Source organism: Procambarus clarkii, chromosome 19 (genome assembly GCF_040958095.1).
Source record: "Procambarus clarkii isolate CNS0578487 chromosome 19, FALCON_Pclarkii_2.0, whole genome shotgun sequence".
NCBI classification, from domain to species: Eukaryota; Metazoa; Arthropoda; class Malacostraca; order Decapoda; family Cambaridae; genus Procambarus; species Procambarus clarkii.
In genome coordinates, this window is record NC_091168.1 from 31944876 (window position 1) to 31962278 (window position 17403).

Consider the following 17403-nt stretch of genomic DNA (forward strand, 5'->3'; position numbering starts at 1 on the left):
CCCACAGTCACCACCCCCTTCCCACAGCCACCACCCCCCTTACCACAGCCACCACCCCCCCTTACCACAGCCACCACCCCCCCTTCCCACAGCCACCACCCCCCCTTCCCACAGCCACCCCTCCCCTTCCCACAGCCACCCCTCCCCTTCCCACAGCCACCCCTCCCCTTCCCACAGCCACCCCTCCCCTTCCCACAGCCACCCCTCCCCTTCCCACAGCCTCCCCCCCTCCCCTTCCCACACAGCATCACGTAAGCACTTGCGAGGATGGTCGTCGTAATTGCGGTTACGTCCAGATTCACAAAAAAACAAATGGGCGCCAAAACCTGGTAGGAGGAGCCTTAAGGCTTAAGATGAAGTCCTCTGCCCAACCCGGACACGTCACTTTCTCTACTACACAACCCGGGTGTTGGTCCACACCAGGCAGCTCCTCCACCTAAACCAATTCAGAAGTGTCTATCCTCCGCTTGAAACAACCCACCGCCGATTATCAGCGTGAGTTGTGGGATATTTTCTGGCGGCCAAATAACGAGGATAATAACTAGTACGAGGTTGTTAAGGAGTTGTGTGTGTGGTATACATTACCAAGACCGGTTATACCGGTAGCTCTCACTCTGCTGGACAGCTGTTTCACTCTACGGACTCTATAGAGCTCAATGTCTCGGCCAACCACAGGAGAGTCAAAGACGATGTCTTTGTTTACCATCCGGGGAGTACATGTCTTGGGGAGGGAACTATATGGAGAACGCGCCAAGCCATTACCACTATATAACACTGGGAAGGGGTCAGGATATGGGATGGGACGGGGGAAAGGAATGGTGCCCAACCAGTTGGATGGTTGGGGATTGAACGCCGACCTGCATGAAGCGAGACCGTTATCTTGAGGTTATCTTGAGATGATTTCGGGGCTTTAGTGTCCCCGCGGCCCGGTCCTCGACCAGGCCTCCACCCCCAGGAAGCCAGCTGACTAACTCCCAGGTACCTATTTACTGCTAGGTAACAGGGGCATTCAGGGTGAAAGAAACTTTTGCCCATTTGTTTCTGCCTCGTGCGGGAATCGAACCCGCGGCACAGAATTACGAATCCTGCGCGCTATCCACCAGGCTACGAGGCCCCCTCTACCGTCCACCCCAAATAGGAAGGGGCACCGAGACGTCTTGTTTAACACTGATTTTAAGAACACAACCACAAGGGCCTTGATGGGGGATCGAATCTATGCGCCGGGGTGTTCCCAGACGCGTTCTGCTCGACTCCACTGAAGCCTAACCGGGGTTTAACACCCCCCCCCCCCTCCCCCATACACCGGGGCTCTGTCAGCCAGTAGTACCATCTCTGACCCTCCTATACTTCAGTAGCACTCCAGGTTGCAATTCTTTTGACCATGTGGCGGTGCAGTTGACTAGAGTGCGTCTGGGAAATCTCAGCACATGGGTTCGATCCTCCACCAAGGCTCCTGCGGATCTGTTCTTCGATAATTCGATATCTGTCTACTGATTTTATATGTACAGGGAGAGGATATGAATGATAATTTTTTTTTTGTTAACTGAATGATCGTTAAGGAATTCAATGTTTATTGGGGAAACTTATGAATGTCTTGGACGCTATTTTTTGTCTTCTTAAGGAGGGGGGGGGGGGAGGGGGGAGGGGGTGGGGGGGGGGGGTAGAAAAATGACGTCTGAATATTTTAATTATTTGATAAGTTAAAGTTGTCATTTAATTAAAGTTACACACATTAGTTATACTATAGTCATATAGTCATATACTGACTTAGCTGATTAAACAACCCGGCCCCAGACCAAGTCCATTCCATCCAGCGGTCGACCCCAAAGATGCATTCATCAATTTTAACCCATTGTGTTCATTCAAAACAGAATTTATTTTTTCTCAAATATAAATTAATATTATTATATATATAAGCACATTGTGCATATATAGGCATAGGTTAGGTTAGGTTAGGTGGTTAGGTTAGGTGGTTAGGTTAGGTGTTTAGGTTAGGTTAGGTGTTTAGGTTCTGTGGGCGATTATTTGTATTTGCAGTACGTGGGTGAAGCATTTACAGCGTTGTGGTTCGAACACAAGTCGTCAGTGAAGCACTTGTTCCGGAAGTGTTCGAATTAAATCAGTTGTGAGTCGTGTGTAAACTGTTTTTCATTCATAAACGGCTGGGGTTTGGCGGGTGGATGGAATGGACTTTGTTTATGAGGACGGGCTGGCTCAACTGGGATTCATACCTCAGAGTGCGAGTGTGGTTGACTTGGCAACCAACCTGGAGGCCTAAGTCAGAGACAGGGCCGCTGGGGGCACATTGATCCTTGTAAAGTCAAAAGCCATTTGGAAGACTTACACCACGTTAATAACTTAACCGCTAAACTACCTCGTCTCAGTCACTATTATGGAACACTAAACAACCAGCACAAAAAGACAGAGGAGATATGATCACTCCTTACAAAATACTAACAGGATTCGACCAAACTGACAAAGAGGAATTCCTGAAACCACCAACTTTAAGAACAAGGGGACACTGATTTAAGCTAAGGAAACAAAGGTGCCGAAAAAATATTATAAAGTTAAATTTTGAAGAATGGTAGACGGTTGGAACAAGTTAAGTGAAGGTGGTGGAGGCCAAAACCGTCAGTAGTTTCAAAGTGTTGTACGACAAAGAGTGCTGGGAAGACGGGACACCACGAGCGTAGCTCTCATCCTGTAACTACACTTAGGTAATTACACACACACACACACACTACACACACACTACACACACACACACACACTGCTACACACCACACACACACACACACACACACACACACACACACACACACACACACACACTGCTACACACCACACACACACACACACACACACACACGGTCACTGCTACACACTGGCAGCAGCACGACAACTGTAAACCGGATCACTGTAAAGTGTGTTAGTTTGTCGAAAAGAAAGTTTTCCGCCAAGAGGCCGACGGGAACTTTGAGTGGAGACATTACGCAAGACAGAGCTCAGTGTTGCAAGCGTTACAAACAGGTTCATGATGAAAGGAAGCTCTTTTGAAATAGGAAAAGTTCATGAAATAAACCAGAGTTGAGAGCTGTGAAGCTAAGCATCTAGACAAGGGAGGAGGAGGCATTAGATACCACTTCAACTGTTACAGAAGTTTCTAGATAACTTGAGAGGCTGAGAAGTGCTAATAACAGACAGACTAACATCACAATACCAGGATAGAGAACCGTGGGAAAGAGGTGGTGGTAAAAGGGGGGGGGGGGGTTCTGCCCCCCACTATGGATAATAGTCTCCCCCCCCCCCTTCGTAGTCGTGTAGTAGGGGTAGTGGGGGCCCCAGGGAAGGGGGGGGGGAGGGAAGGTTAAGGTCCCCACTAACGGTGCCCACTGTACCCATACCCTGCCCCCCCCCCCCCCATCCTCAGGGCCACGGGAATGGGAGGTTAAAAACTGGGTGACCTAGGATGGGGGGGATGGGGGGGGGGGAGGGGGGGAGATGGTCCAAGGCTTCGTCATGTTCTAGTTGGGGGGGGAGGGGGGAGGAGGTGAAGGGTTAAGGGAACACTTCAAACTTGTCGTTGGGGAGAGGTAGGAAAACTCTCGAAGCGGACTACAGGTAAACTACAGGTATATTTACAGGGCGCGAGAAGCACCGGTGGAGCCTGGCGGTCAAGTGTTGGTGCTGACCGCGGGTGACTGTACACACGTGCCACTTGACAGGTCACTTGACAGTCACTGGATGACAGGCAAGGAGGAGGGGGGAGGGGGGGTAGGCGAGCTAGCGGTGTACACTCCGTAAGAAAGACAACGTTTTAGTGAGGGATTAATGTCGTCACGACGTTGTGGGGAGGTTGTGTTTACTGGCCGCTAAATAACTCGCCTCTGTGCCCTGTTGCAATCCCGCGCCTCTCTTGATGTGTCAGTGCCAAACATGTTGCCTGTATACCCCCCCCCCCCGCACGCACACACACACACACACACACACACACACACACACACACGCACACACACACACGCGCACACACACACGCACACACACGCACGCACGCACACGCACGCACACACGCACACACGCGCACACACGCACACACGCGCGCACACACACACACACACACACACACACACACACACACACACACACACACACACACACACACACACACACACACACACACACACACAATCACGAGCTATTCTAGCTCGTGACAATCCATCAACATGGTTATCTTGTTATCTTGAGGTTATCGTGAGATGATTTCGAGGCTTTTTAGTGTCCCCGCGGCCCGGTCCTCGACCAGGACTCCACCCCCAGGAAGCAGCCCGTGACAGCTGACTAACACCCAGGTACCTATTTTACTGCTAGGTAACAGTGGCATAGGGTGAAAAACTCTGCCCATTGTTCCTCGCCGGCGCCTGGGATCGAACCCAGGACCACAGGATCACAATTCCAGTGTGCTGTCCGCTCAGCCGACCGGCTCCATGGGTTCAGGGAGGGTAAATCTTGCCTTACAGGCTTGATAGAATTCTACGATCAGGTGACAAAGATTAAGCAAAAAAGAGAAGGCTGGGCGGACTGCATTTTTTTGGACTGTCGGAAAGCCTTTGATACAGTACCCCATAAAAGGTTGATGCATAAGCTGGAGAAACAGGCAGGAGTAACTGGTAGGGCGCTCCAGTGGATAAGGGAGTACCTAAGCAATAGGAAGCAGAGAGTTACAGTGAGGGGTGAGACCTCAGATTGGCGTGAAGTCACCAGTGGAGTCCCACAGGGCTCTGTACTTGGACCTATCCTGTTTCTGATATATGTAAATGACCTCCCAGAGGGTATAGACTCATTCCTCTCAATGTTTGCTGACGACGCCAAAATTATGAGAAGGATTAAGACAGAGGAGGACAGCTTGAGGCTTCAAGAAGACCTGGACAAGCTGCAGGAATGGTCGAACAAATGGTTGTTAGAGTTTAATCCAAGCAAATATAATGTAATGAAGATAGGGGTAGGAAGCAGGAGACCAGATACAAGGTATCACTTGGGAGATGAGATACTTCAAGAGTCCGAGAGAGAGAAAGACCTGGGGGTTGATATCACGCCAGACCTGTCCCCTGCAGCCCATATCAAGAGGATAACATCAGCGGCATATGCCAGGTTGGCTAACATAAGAACGGCATTTAGAAACTTGTGTAAGGAATCTTTCAGGACTTTCTATACCACATATGTCAGACCAATACTGGAGTATGCAGCCCCAGCATGGAGTCCATATCTAGTCAAGCATCAACTAAACTGGAAAAGGCTTCAACGGTTTGCCACCAGACTAGTACCCGAGCTGAGAGGTATGAGCTACGAGGAGAGACTACGGGAATTAAACCTCACGTCACTGGGAGACAGAAGAGTTAGAGGGGGACATGATCACCACATACAAGATTCTCAGAGGGCAGACAAGCTATTTAACACAAGGGGCACACGCAGTAGGGGATACAGGTGGAAATTGAGTGCCCAAATGAACCATAGAGACGTTAGAAAGATTTTTTTAAGTGTGAGATTAGTAGACAAACGGAATGCATTAGGCAGTGATGTGGTGGAGGCTGACTCCATACACAGTTTCAAGTGTAGATATGATAGAGCCCAATAGGCTCAGGAACCTGTACACCAGTTGATTGACAGTTGAGAGGCGGGACCAAAGAGCCAGAGCTCAACCCCTTCAAGCACAACTAGGCGAGTACACACACATAACTTTCCCGCACAGATGACGTTGACGTAACTGTTTATCAACGTCGATCATACGTTCCTTAAACGTTTAAGGAACCCGTTGTGCCAGCCGGTGTTAGATTACACGTTAGTTGAGTTCCACCTTCAACGTTTTCATATCAAGACGAATTATCAATCATTTCTGTTATTTGGTAATTCTTCACCGGACCCAAGTTAGGCTCCCGGCTTTCCCGCCCTCACCGGGTTTTGGAATTTAAAAAGAGAAAACATTTTTTTTTTTAGGTCTACGGGCTCACCATAGCCAGTGCTACTTGGAACTCATTGTTCCAGGTAGCGAATCTTAAACAACACCAACCGGTCGGGTTCAACGAAAGTTTGTTTTAATATGGGCTAACTTAGTTATTTCTGTTTAAAATTTAAACTTGCATTTTTCATCTATTCATTAAAACCCCCGCTTTTTTTTTTTACCAAACCTGGTCTAAATAAATATATAGTTATTTTCCGTGGCCTATGAGGTAATGTCAGACACCAAAATTAACAATCTTTGGTAGAAAAAAATATAGGCCTTATCTTGAGATGATTTCGGGGCTTTTAGTGTCCCCGGGGCCCGGTCCTCGACCAGGCCTCCACCCCCAGGAAGCAGCCCGTGACAGCTGACTAACACCCAGGTACCTATTTTACTGCTAGGTAACAGGGGCATAGGGTGAAAGAAACTCTGCCCATTGTTTCTCGCCGGCGCCCGGGATCGATCCCAGGACCACAGGATCACAAGTCCAGTGTGCTGTCCGCTCGGCCGACCGGCTCCCCTTGGTGCAAATCTCAATATGTATATGGACACGTTCAAGAATTGAGATAAAAACTTCTCCAGGAAAACCAGAACGCTACAAACTTCACACAAAAGGAAAGAAACGCTCCGCTATTCTAATTGTGAGAGTGAGCGCGTGTTGGAGGAGCCGCTGTTGCTAGCACTGTGTGGCAATGTTTAACATCTTGCCACATCTTGAGAGCAGGAGCCAAGGAAGTGGCGGTTAATGGCAGAAAGATATTGTAACAGCGGTTGATGGTTCAAGATTATGAGAGGTTGAGAGGGGGAGATGGTCGAAGTTTCATCCCGTCTTCAAATCAATGACTCAAAGTCCATTCCATCCATCCGCCAAACCCCAGCTATTTAGGAATGAAAAACGGTTTACACACGTCTCACAATTGATGACGTTCGAACACTTCCGGAACAAGTGCTTCACTGACGACTTGTGTTCGAACGCTGTAAATGCTTCACCCACGTACTACAAACACAAATAATCGCCAACAGAACCTAAACACCTAACCTAAGCAATAAATATGCACAATATAGCTACCATATAGCTTATGTCGCTATAATTACTTAGAGAAATTCCTTTTGAACCTAAAAAGTCATTTCAAACTATTTCCTGACGGTCTGGGAGTCCCAGAAACATATCTTTAAGGAAACATTCCATGTATCTCAACATAAATGTAGAGCCGGTCGGCCGAGCGGACAGCACACTGGACTTGTGATCCTGTGGTCCCGGGTTCGATCCCAGGCGCCGGCGAGAAACAATGGGCAGAGTTTCTTTCACCCTATGCCCCTGTTACCTAGGAGTAAAATAGGTACCTGGGTGTTAGTCAACTGTCACGGGCTGCTTCCTGGGGGTGGAGGCCTGGTCGAGGACCGGGCCGCGGGGCCTCTAAAGCCCCGAAATCATCTCAAGATAACCTCAAGATAACCTTACCCACGCTGGGGGTCATAGGCAAGTTGACCTACCTACCGGTGGCCCTCCCCACGGGGCCCAGAGGTCAGGGGTCACCACCACGCCTCATACGTACCTGCAATAAGAAAAAAGCAATAGTTTGAACATTCCGGTGACATATGTACTTGAAAATCTTTACGCTGCTCAAATCGCCTTGTGCAATCTGTTCCCATTTAATGAAATTATTTTTTCTCATACTGTGTTTTTGAGATTAACAAGTCCGCAGTTGAGGGGTTAAGAAGTAGTTCAGTGTGAGAAACTGGCTGAAGTGTCAACACTTGGTAAAATATAGATATGTTTTGCAAGCGATGCAACTTGCACAGTAATGATAGGCAAGTGCTACAGTTGCCCCCCCCTCCCTAACCTCCCCCTCCCTAACCTCCCCCCCCACCTCCCTAACCTCCCCCCCCACCTCCCTAACCCCCCCCCCACCTCCCTAACCTCCCCTCCCCACCTCCCTAACCTCCCCCCCACCTCCCTAACCTCCCCCCCCACCTCCCTAACCCCCCCCCCACCTCCCTAACCTCCCCTCCCCACCTCCCTAACCTCCCCCCCCCACCTCCCTAACCTCCCCCCCCCCACCTCCCTAACCTCCCCCCCCCCACCTCCCTAACCTCCCCCCCCACCTCCCTAACCTCCCCCCCCCCTCCCTAACCTCCCCCCCCACCTCCCTAACCTCCCCCCCTCTCCCTAACCTCCCCCCCCCTCCCTCCCCTCCCCCCTCCCTAACCTCAATAACCTCCCCTCCCCCCCTCCCTAACCTCCCCTCCCCCCCTCCCTAACCTCCCCTCCCCCCCTCCCTAACCTCCCCTCCCCCCCTCCCTAACCTCCCCTCCCCCCTCCCTAACCTCCCCCCCCCTCCCTAACCTCCCCTCCCCCCCTCCCTAACCTCCCCCCCCTCCCTAACCTCCCCTCCCCCCCTCCCTAACCTCCCCCCCCCCAAACATTGCAACATCAATAACTACACATCAATGTAGATTTTGTGTTTATGTTTAAGACATTCTTGTCTGTTTTCTCGATGTCACTACGTCAAAATTACGACTGTTCTGCGTAACCAGAAGCGTACGAACCCAAACAACCCACTTAACCTACCTAGGCTGATGCATAGAAAACGTCAGTATTACGGTGCTTTCATTTTGACCAATACTTCGCATTTTTAATGCGAAGTATTGGTCAAAATTATGTAATTGGTCTATTTTGTAAAAATGCGACCTATTAGGCCACAGGACGGGCTAACTAGTACCGTAATTTAAATAGATAGATAGAAATAGATAGATAGAAATAGATATAGATAGAAATAGATATTTAAAGAGACAAATATATAGAAGTGGTACCCAGCAGTACCCGGGTCTTTTCCCTTCTAATCTACTCCATCTATGAGTTAAAATATTTTACAGTCAAAACTCTATGGGAATCAGACCATACATTCCACACTTCATGAAAATCGCACTGGAGGGGGGTGTCTACAATTGCTAATATTTCTTAAGGCATTTAACTGAGACCTACCTCGGCCAGCGTACGTCTCTCCCATCCCCCAGACCATTCCCCCTGCAAAATTGAGCGAGGCTAGCCCCGAGCGTCTGACCCGAGCGCTGACTTATTGGTTAGCTTTGCAAACATTGTTAATTTAAACATTTCTGCCTGCAGGTAGATGATTGAAGAAAGAGTGCCTGGTTCAAGGAAGGAGGGCTGGTTGCAGGACATTGAACACCCAAGGAAGAGAGAGAGAGAGTGACTTCACCAGGGAAGCAAGGCAGTGTTATCTTGAGGTTATCTTGAGATGATTTCGGGGCTTTCGTGTCCCCGCGGCCCGGTCCTCGACCAGGCCTCCACCCCCAGGAAGCAGCCCGTGACAACTGACTAACACCCAGGTACCTATTTTACTGCTAGGTAACAGGGGCATTCAGGGTGAAAGAAACTTTGCTCATTTGTTTCTGCATCGTGCGGGAATCGAACCCGCGCCACAGAATTACGAGTCCTGTGCGCTATCCACCAGGCTACGAGGCCCAGAGTGTTCCTAACATATAATGTGTATGATATATATACACATGTGTGTAGGGACTAGGAATCTGTGGTGAATATCATAATTCTGACTTAATAAACTCTTACTTAGTTTACATGTGTGCCAATTGGTCCCTCCTCCCCCCCCCCATCCCTCCAAAGGATACCTGATCAACCAGGCTGTGACTCGTACGTGAGGCTGCGAGCAGCCGCGTCCAACAGCCTGGTTGATCAGTCCGGCAACCAGGAGGCCTGGTCGACGACCGGGCCGCGGGGACACTAAGCCCCGGAAGCACCTCAAGGTAACCTCAAGGTAAGGTAATCCCCCTGGGTCATCTCCCGTGTGTGTCAACAAGGCCATTCAACGTCCCAAACTCTCACGATTGAGATGGTTTAAACATCACTGTCAGTAATTCATCACAAGGTACTTCTCAGCTCAGCACTGGTTCCTGCCACAGTGTTTTGTAATGGTATTATGACAGAATGGTGGCAGCATTAGTTAATAAGTTCTCTCTATTTAGCATTTCCTTCAAAGCGTACCGCTGGTTCAGCTTCTCACCCCACTAATGTTTTACAATACTTCCGTTCATATTACATTGAAGATCATTTTATGCGGAAAATCCAGTCAGTCAGTCTGGTGTTGACAAAGGCTTTAACAAGCCGAAACGTTCACCTCATTTCATATTTCTGTGGATTTTCCGCATATTATATATATATATATATGTCGTCCCTAGTAGCCAGAATGCACTTCTACGCCTACTATTCAAGGCCCGATTTGCCTAATAAGCCAAGTTTTCCTGAATTAATATATTTTCTCTAATTTTTTTCTTATGAAATGATAAAGCTACCCATTTCATTATGTATGAGGTCAATTTTTTTTTATTGGAGTTAAAGTTAACGTAGATATATGACCGAACCTAACCAACCCTACCTAACCTAACCTAACCTATCTTTATAGGTTAGGTTAGGTTAGGTAGCCGAAAACGTTAGGTTAGGTTAGGTTAGGTAGGTTAGGTAGTCGAAAAAACATTAATTCATGAAAACTAGGCTTATTAGGCAAATCGGGCCTTGCATAGTAGGCTGAGAAGTGAGTTCTGGCTACTAGGTACGACATATATATATATATATATATATATATATATATATATATATATATATATATATATATATATATATATATATATATATATATTATATATATATATAATGTATATATACAAACACGCTACAAAGGACTATATTATGTTATTTGATCTATATTTTAGCAAATAGTCGTTTTCTGTTCTATAACAACTAAAGTGAGGTCAAAGTTCAACTACTGGAGAGTCAAGAGGTCAGAGGAACCTAATGCAGATGAGGTAATTATCAGGAGAAAGCGCCAAGCCATTACGACTATATAGCACTGGGAAGGGGTCAGGATATAAGGATTTGGGATGGGACGGAGGGAAGGAATGGTGCCCCAACCACTTGTGGACGGTCTCGGGGGATTGAACGCCGACCTGCAAAATGCTCTACCGTTCAATCCAAGTGGTTGGGGGCCTAATGACCACCCAAGTGTACAAGGGTTGTTAGTCAGGGAATTGGCCTTGATCAGGTGGCACTGCAACAGCCAAGCTGGTCCTCGAGGAGGAGCTAGAGATACAATCTCGCCCTCGAAGGATAACCTACTCCACTGTGTGACGAGGCGACGAGGGTGACTGGTGAGTCTGTAGACTGTGTACTCAGCTTGGGTACACAGCTGAGTACACAGCGTGAGTACACAGCTGAGTACCCTCTCCTGTGATGCGGAGAGGGAGCCACGACATGTAAGATATCCTAACACTATGCCAAGGTTAGAGGTTATTGTGCACCCCATACTCATCCTGTGAGTGGAAGCGCAAAAAGGATAACAGCGGGGTACAAAAGGTCTTTATCAGACCTCAACGGAAATGACGTCTGCAACTTGTATCGTGTTAATGAGCAATTACGTAACTTCCTGCCCCTCCCTGTAGCTGTATTGAGTGATCCGTCTGTGTCATGTTGTCTTGAGTTTGTATATTGTGAATGAGCTTCACGGTGATTAATTTAGCAGCAAACTGAGCATGAGGGTTGTTTGTGATTAGTTTCTTGGCGGGATAGTTAAAGTGAACCCCTGTATGTGATTACCCAACCTGTCCTCCAACCAAGAACGTCGCTTTTCGCTCGTAGGCGTTACATAAGGCCCAAACAATCGTCGTACTAGAAAATGGAAACGGTAGGTGAAAGCGACGTACTGTCCCGTTTTCTGTTTTGGGTCCTCTGGTAGGTTAGGAGAGACTACTTTAAATTGACCGTTTTCTTGACGTTGGCAAACCTTAGGAGGACGGACTGAACTACTCGAGTGTCGAATATTGTTGTTGTTATAGATTCAGCTACTCGGAACAGGTTCCAAGTAGCACGGGCTATGGTGATCCCGTAGTGGACTTACCTGGCACAGGAGCGGGGCAAGTACCACGGGCTATGGTGATCCCGTAGTGGACTTACCTGGCACAGGAGCGGGGCAAGTAGCACGGGCTATGGTGAGCCCGTAGTGGACTTACCTGGCACAGGAGCGGGGCAAGTAGCACGGGCTATGGTGATCCCGTAGTGGACTTACCTGGCACAGGAGCGGGGCAAGTAGCACGGGCTATGGTGATCCCGTAGTGGACTTACCTGGCACAGGAGCGGGGCAAGTAGCACGGGCTATGGTGATCCCGTAGTGGACTTACCTGGCACAGGAGCGGGGCAAGTAGCACGGGCTATGGTGAGCCCGTAGTGGACTTACCTGGCACAGGAGCGGTGCAAGTAGCACGGGCTATGGTGATCCCGTAGTGGACTTACCTGGCACAGGAGCGGGGCAAGTAGCACGGGCTATGGTGAGCCCGTAGTGGACTTACCTGGCACAGGAGCGGTGCTGTCGTTGGTCTAAAGTATTATGATGTAAACTGACCAGTTTACAGGAGTCCTGCCTAGAGTGACACCAACACTGTCGACTGTACAACAATTAACTCTAACACGACATGGAGGCAATCAAGAGCACTCGATCCTGTCTTCAGGTCCTGTTAAGGGTCTAAAGAGGATCGAACCCTCGTCACATCACGTGAATTGATGCTATTTTTTCAGCCATGTATTTGTGACTATTTATGATATCTTCTATAATGAGATTACAAACTTATTGATCAATATTAAGATCAATCTTATTGATCTATATTAAGATCAATCTTATTGATCTATATTAAGATCAATCTTATTGATCAATATTAAGATCAATCTTACTGATCTATATTAAGATCAAACTTACTGATCAATATTAAGATCAAACTTACTGATCAATATTAAGATCAAACTTACTGATCAATATTAAGATCAAACATTGATCAATATTAAGATCAAACTTACTGATCAATATTAAGATCAAACTTATTGATCAATATTAAGATCAAACTTACTGATCAATATTAAGATCAAACTTACTGATCAATATTAAGATCAAACTTACTGATCAATATTAAGATCAAACTTACTGATCAATATTAAGATCAAACTTACTGATCTATAAATTCGAAGTCTAATTCATATTGGTTTAGGTAGTAACCGCTGAAGGGTTATTAAGGTCACGACTATATTGACCAACAGGTATAGGCATGGTATACCTGTGAGTATATCCGCGATATACCGTGACTTACAATACTCGAGGGGCGGCTTCAAGAGTCACAACAATCCCCCCCCCCCGTCAACAATCACACCAGTATTGACCCAGACTTCTGACCTTTCACGTGAGCTAAGGTCACTACAAGCATCATCTTCCCACTTGAAGACCAGACACAAAAACGTCTGGATACTTTGGGACACTTTAACAAAACTAAACCTTACAAAGTTGCCTTTTGGGCAATATTTGCATACTTAAAATTATTTGGCATAAGAGTGGTTGGTTTTACTAGCTTTGGCTAGGCCTGTCCGCCAATGGGTTAGGCCTGGCCTAACCCCGGAAGTGACAGGGCCCCCACCAGAGTGCACCTCGGCCTTGAACACAATCCCAAGATGAACTCTTGCTGAACAAACACAGAGAAGTTGAACTTGTGTACAAGTTTAGACCTTGTGACAAGGCAATTGGCATCCAGGAACAGGTTATTAAGTTCTGTAATAACTTAATAACCTCTTACCATGGAAGTAATCATCCCCCCTTTCCCCCCCCTCCCCTACACTAGGCCTAGGGGAGTAGGCAGATTAATATAACCCCCCCCCCCCTATCTGCCCCCCACCACCCCCCCCCTCCCCATCTCACCATTGAAGCACCCTATTTACGTTTTCTATGCCTCGCCGTCTATAGGTTAGGCAAACTAGTTTTTGTTTTTTTTTACTTCAATTGTTGTGCTTAAGTAGAGACGTACGAACCCAATCAACCCACCTAACCTATCGAGGCAGTGAAAACATATATTACGGCGCTTTCATTTCGCACTAATAGGTCGTATTTTGAACGGATTGGTCAATACCGTGGCAAATGCGACGTATTAAGTGTGAGGACAGGTCGACATTGAGTGACCTCTGTACACACCTGCTTAAAAAAAATAAAAAAATTAGCAATTTAAATGTATGCACCAATCACAGGACTTATACCGGACCATCTTATCCAAGATGGACAAACTTCATGGTTCCTCAAGCTTTAGAACTTTTATATTTCAGCTAAGTTAGCTTACTGGAATATATCAAGTTTGACTAAGAGCCGGTCCTGTGTAATCTGCCTCAGAGACCTCTGGCGGGAACGTCCAAACTTCGTCAGGGGGTAGACAGCTTCTTGGAGGAGGGGGGGGGGGTGGTGGAGGAGGGCCTCTGGAGGTGGAGGAGGGCCTCTGGAGGTCGAGGAGGGCCTCTGGAGGTGGGGGAGGGCCTCTGGAGGTCGAGGAGGGCCTCTGGAGGTCGAGGAGGGCCTCTGGAGGTCGAGGAGGGCCTCTGGAGGTCGAGGAGGGCCTCTGGAGGTGGGGGAGGGCCTCTGGAGGTGGTGGAGGGGGGAGGGGGTGGTGGAGGACCTCTGGAGGTGGGGGGGAGGGGGGTGGTGAAAGATAAGGGGGGGGATGAGGGGGGTGGTGAAAGATAAGGGGGGGGGGTGGGGGGAGGTGGAGGAGAAATAATTAGAAGGGAGAGGACTCAGGAGGCAATTAAGTCAATGCACAATGGAAAAGTTACAGAAGGTGGCCCTCAGAATCTTCAACTTTGCATTACTGCCAAAACTAATCAGACCATAAAGATACCATAACAGCAAGAGACCACTAAATCAGGTTGAACAGACATATAAGAAACTCCTTAAAACAAAACATTCAGGTCTTTACAAAGGTACCAAAGTGGAGACCAAAGTTGTGAGATAAAAGTCCAGAAGTTATACAAGATGATACAGTAATCACTGTAGGGGCAGCTTAAGCTTCTGTGGCCAGATTCACGAAAGAACTTACGCAAGCACTTACGGACCTGTACATCTTTTCTCAATCTTTGGCGGCTTTGTTTCCAATTATTAAACAGCTAATGAGCTCCGAAGCACCAGGAGGCTGTTTATAACAATAACAACAGTTGAATGGGAAGTTTTCATGCTTGTAAACTGTTTAATAAATGTAACCAAAGCCGTCAAAGATTGAGGAAAGATGTACACGTTCGTAAGTGCTTGCGTAAGTTCTTTCGTGAATCTGGCCCCCTCTAGGGCACTACTCAAGTACTTGACACCTGATCAAAATTGTCAATAAAACATCTAAGACTGGAAACTTCCCAGAATTTTGTACAGGCAAATGTAGTCTCAGTGAAAATGGGATAGACAGGACCCCTCTGTTACCTAGCAGTAAAATAGGTACCTGGGCGTTAGTCAGCTGTCACGGGCTGCTTCCTGGGGGTGGAGGCCTGGTCGAGGACCGGGCCGCGGGGACACTAAAGCCCCGAAATTATCTCAAGATAACCTCAAGGAGGTACTACACTACAGACCACTGTCAAGTGTGCCACCACTGTCACTGCCAAGTGTTCCTCGACTGTCACTGCCAAGTGTTCCTCGACTGTCACTGTCAAGTGTTCCTCGACTGTCACTGTCAAGTGTTCCACCACTGTCACTGCCAAGTGTTCCTCGACTGTCACTGTCAAGTGTGCCACCACTGTCACTGCCAAGTGTTCCACCACTGTCACTGTCAAGTGTTCCTCGACTGTCACTGTCAAGTGTTCCACCACTGTCACTGTCAAGTGTTCCACCACTGTCACTGTCAAGTGTTCCACCACTGTCACTGCCAAGTGTTCCTCGACTGTCACTGCCAAGTGTTCCTCGACTGTCACTGTCAAGTGTTCCTCGACTGTCACTGCCAAGTGTTCCTTGACTGTCACTGCCAAGTGTTCCACCACTGTCACTGTCAAGTGTGCCACCACTGTCACTGTCAAGTGTTCCACCACTGTCACTGTCAAGTGTTCCACCACTGTCAATGTCAAGTGTTCCACCACTGTCACTGTCAAGTGTTCCTCGACTGTCACTGCCAAGTGTTCCTTGACTGTCACTGCCAAGTGTTCCACCACTGTCACTGTCAAGTGTGCCACCACTGTCACTGTCAAGTGTTCCACCACTGTCACTGCCAAGTGTTCCACCACTGTCACTGTCAAGTGTTCCACCACTGTCACTGTCAAGTGTTCCACCACTGTCACTGCCAAGTGTTCCACCACTGTCACTGCCAAGTGTTCCACCACTGTCACTGCCAAGTGTTCCACCACTGTCACTGCCAAGTGTTCCACCACTGTCACTGCCAAGTGTTCCACCACTGTCACTGCCAAGTGTTCCACCACTGTCACAGTCAAGTGTTCCACCACTGTCACTGCCAAGTGTTCCACCACTGTCACTGTCAAGTGTTCCACCACTGTCAATGTCAAGTGTTCCACCACTGTCACTGTCAAGTGTTCCTCGACTGTCACTGCCAAGTGTTCCACCACTGTCACTGCCAAGTGTTCCACCACTGTCACTGTCAAGTGTTCCACCACTGTCACTGCCAAGTGTTCCACCACTGTCACTGTCAAGTGTTCCACCACTGTCACTGCCAAGTGTTCCACCACTGTCACTGCCAAGTGTTCCACCACTGTCACTGCCAAGTGTTCCACCACTGTCACTGTCAAGTGTTCCTCGACTGTCACTGCCAAGTGTTCCACCACTGTCACTGTCAAGTGTTCCTTGACTGTCACTGCCAAGTGTTCCACCACTGTCACTGTCAAGTGTTCCTTGACTGTCACTGCCAAGTGTGCCACCACTGTCACTGTCAAGTGTTCCTCGACTGTCACTGCCAAGTGTTCCACCACTGTCACTGTCAAGTGTTCCACCACTGTCACTGTCAAGTGTGCCACCACTGTCACTGCCAAGTGTTCCTCGACTGTCACTGCCAAGTGTTCCTCGACTGTCACTGTCAAGTGTTCCACCACTGTCACTGTCAAGTGTTCCACCACTGTCACTGTCAAGTGTTCCACCACTGTCACTGCCAAGTGTTCCACCACTGTCACTGTCAAGTGTTCCACCACTGTCACTGCCAAGTGTTCCACCACTGTCACTGCCAAGTGTTCCACCACTGTCACTGTCAAGTGTTCCACCACTGTCACTGTCAAGTGTGCCACCACTGTCACTGCCAAGTGTGCCACCACTGTCACTGCCAAGTGTGCCACCACTGTCACTGCCAAGTGTGCCACCACTGTCACTGTCAAGTGTGCCACCACTGTCACTGTCAAGTGTTCCTCCACTGTCACTGCCAAGTGTTCCTTGACTGTCACTGTCAAGTGTTCCACCACTGTCACTGCCAAGTGTTCCTTGACTGTCACTGCCAAGTGTTCCACCACTGTCACTGCCAAGTGTGCCACCACTGTCACTGTCAAGTGTGCCACCACTGTCACTGCCAAGTGTTCCACCACTGTCACTGCCAAGTGTTCCACCACT

General features: G+C 48.3%; 1 protein-coding gene and 1 long non-coding RNA gene across 9 annotated transcripts in view; one reads left to right on the forward strand and one right to left on the reverse strand.

Moving 5' to 3' along the window:
* The window catches only part of LOC138366259 (uncharacterized), a 97311-nt gene that overhangs the window by 66837 nt on the left and 13071 nt on the right, over positions 1-17403 (forward strand). The window contains exon 2 of one of the 2 annotated variants that reach the window (XR_011229118.1): positions 9123-9900. This is a non-coding gene — a long non-coding RNA (uncharacterized lncRNA). The remainder of the gene's footprint in view (positions 1-9122; positions 9901-17403) is intronic. The other variant, XR_011229119.1, reaches the window with a different exon arrangement.
* The window catches only part of LOC123757437 (uncharacterized), a 202557-nt gene that overhangs the window by 58087 nt on the left and 127067 nt on the right, over positions 1-17403 (reverse strand). The window contains exon 2 of one of the 7 annotated variants that reach the window (XM_069327227.1): positions 7494-7551. The exons of 5 other annotated variants lie outside the window; for them this stretch is intronic. The gene's annotated coding sequence lies outside the window, so the exon portion shown is untranslated. Of the gene's footprint in view, positions 1-7489; positions 7552-17403 lie in introns of those variants that run through there. One more of the 7 variants, XM_069327226.1, reaches the window with a different exon arrangement.